The following is a 2500-nucleotide window of genomic DNA, read 5'->3' as shown; positions in this document are numbered from 1 at the left end:
TCGTCGTTGAATCCTTTCCAGTAAAGCAATGTCCTTTCTGTAATTGGGAGACCAGAACTGCACTGCATACTCGAGGTGCGGTCTTACCATGGAATTATACAAGGATAGCATCACGTCTGGTGTTTTACTCGAAGTTCCTCGCTATGAACCCGAGCATAATGTTGGCCTTGTTGTATGCTTTTTACAGTGATTCGCGTGTTTCAGGTCACTGCTGATAGTGACTCAAGATCCTTTTCCTCCTGCATCGCTTGCAGAGGTCTCCCATTCATGATGTATGTGGTTACTATTTTGGGACCCAATGTGCATGACTTTGCATTTGTCAACATTAAAAGACATTTGCCATTTTTCCGACCATTCGATAATGTGATTGAGGTCTTTCTGAATGATTTCGCAGTCGGTCTTTGTGAGGGCATCTCCACCCACCTTGGTGTCATCTGCAAATTTCGATATTGTGGATTTCAGTCCTGATTCTAGGTCATTGATATATATGATAAAGAGGATGGGTCCCAGCACTGACCCTTGAGGCACTCCACTAGTGACTGGAAGCCAATCGAAGGCTGTCCGTTGAGTAGTACTCGTTGTTTTCTGTCGGTGAGCCAATCTCTTATCCACGCGATCAGATTGGCTCCGATGCCCGCCGAGTGCAGTTTCTTAAGGAGTCGCTCGTGCGGTACCTTGTCGAAGGCTTTCTGAAAGTCCAGGTATATAACATCACTGGGGATGTGGGCATCCCAGTTCTTATATATACCTTGGAAGAAGTCTAATAAATTCGTTAGGCAGGAGCGCTTGTTTCTGAAGCCATGCTGGGTGTCGGAGATTACATTATTGTTTTCAGAAACTTAACAAGTTTATCTCTAATAATCTTTTCGAGTATTTTTCCTGCCACTGATGTCAAACTTATGGGCCTGTAGTTTAATGCAACGCTTTTGTCTCCTTTTTTGAAAATCGGTGTTACGTTCGCCATCTTCCAGTCTTCCGGGACCTTGTTTAGTTGAACTGACCGGTTGAATATGGTAGTGAGTGGTTGAAGTATTTGTTGTTTAAGCTCTTTTAATAACCGCGGGGACAAACTGTCGGGTCCCGTTGACTTGTTCGTGTCGAGTTTGTCCAAGTACTTTTTTACTTCTTGGTCGCATATTGAGTCAATTTCCAGCGTGATCTCACTCGGCGGGGCAGGGCTCTCAATGGTTTCGATGTCCTCGACTGTGAATACGGATGCGAAGTTACTGTTGAGGATTCTGGCCATCTGTTTACTGTCCTGAGTTACAGATCCAGTCTCGTCTGTCAGGGGACCAATATTGGATTTTACTTTCTTTTTCGATCTTATGTACGTGAAGAATTTCTTGGAGTTAGTTTTGATTTCGCGCGCTATTTGCTTTTCATAGTTGCGTTTGCTACTCCGAATAAGGCTGCGACAAGCTCTGAGGCTGTTGTGGTACTGTGTGCTGGCTTCGGCCGTAGCATTCTCTTTCATCAAATTATAATTCCTTTTTTTTAGGTTTACTGCCCTTTTTATTTCTCTGGTCATCCACGGTGGATCTACGAAGAGGAGGAGGAGGAGGAGGAGGAAGAAGAAGGAGGAAATCTAACACTCAAAAACCCAACTAACCAACCCCTCCAAAAAAATTTAGCCCCCCCCGTTCAAACACCTAACCGCAGCCCAATATTGGGTGTTTACTTTGACAAATACATGACGCTCGACACACACACACACACACACACATATACATCAACTCAACAAAAAAGTAATAGTGGTCATAATATTCATAAACGGAATTAAGGATATATTTGATAAGGACACCAGAGGGATTGTTATCAATACACAAACAATATGGGGCAGCACCAATGAGACCCTCACGCAGCGAGTGCAAAAACTGGAAAACTTCGCTGCCAAAGTTGCTGCTGGGGGCTACAAAAGACGCGATCGTGCTACTCCCGTGCTACAAGAATTAAAGTAGATAAGGGTGAAAGAAAAAGTTAAATTCGATCAGTGCATAATGCTGTATAAAGTGACCCATAAATATTATCCTGAGTGTCTGCTAGCGTCTTCCATTTAGCGTAACCTGTATTTGGGTCGTGATCTGTAGAGTCCCTCATAGAGTCCCGACTACCTAAGATTTGGACGCCATTATTGGGCCTGTTTTCGCCGTGCTTTTCAAACGCTAGCACACGCTCTCGTGGTGAAAACAGGACCAACAATGGCGTCCAAATCTTAGGTTGTCGGGACTCTATCTTTAAAGGGACTATAGAGATCACGACCCAGAAACAGGTTATGCTAAATGGAAGAGGCTTTAAACTTACCATATGTAACACAAATTAACGAACTTGTGACGAGACAAAACGGAGACCTGTTTATCCCAAGAGTGAGAACAGACAATGGTGCGCGGTCTCTGTTAGTAAGTGGACCAAGAGCATGGAACAAGCTCCCCCCTAATATAAAAGAACTCCCGTCGCTCAGGCCCTTCATGAAAGCCCTAACTAGTCACGCTCTTCAAGGAGG

At 44.2% G+C, this 2500-nt stretch overlaps 1 protein-coding gene across 2 annotated transcripts in view; it reads left to right on the top strand.

The window, feature by feature from the left end:
• Positions 1-2500, top strand: part of LOC126988568 (centrosomal protein of 104 kDa-like) — a 29039-nt gene that overhangs the window by 11035 nt on the left and 15504 nt on the right. The gene's annotated exons all lie outside the window — the stretch shown is intronic.

The sequence above is a fragment of the Eriocheir sinensis genome, chromosome 69, assembly GCF_024679095.1.
Source record: "Eriocheir sinensis breed Jianghai 21 chromosome 69, ASM2467909v1, whole genome shotgun sequence".
In the NCBI taxonomy this organism is placed as follows: domain Eukaryota; kingdom Metazoa; phylum Arthropoda; class Malacostraca; order Decapoda; family Varunidae; genus Eriocheir; species Eriocheir sinensis.
This window is presented reverse-complemented; position numbering and strand designations above follow the sequence as displayed.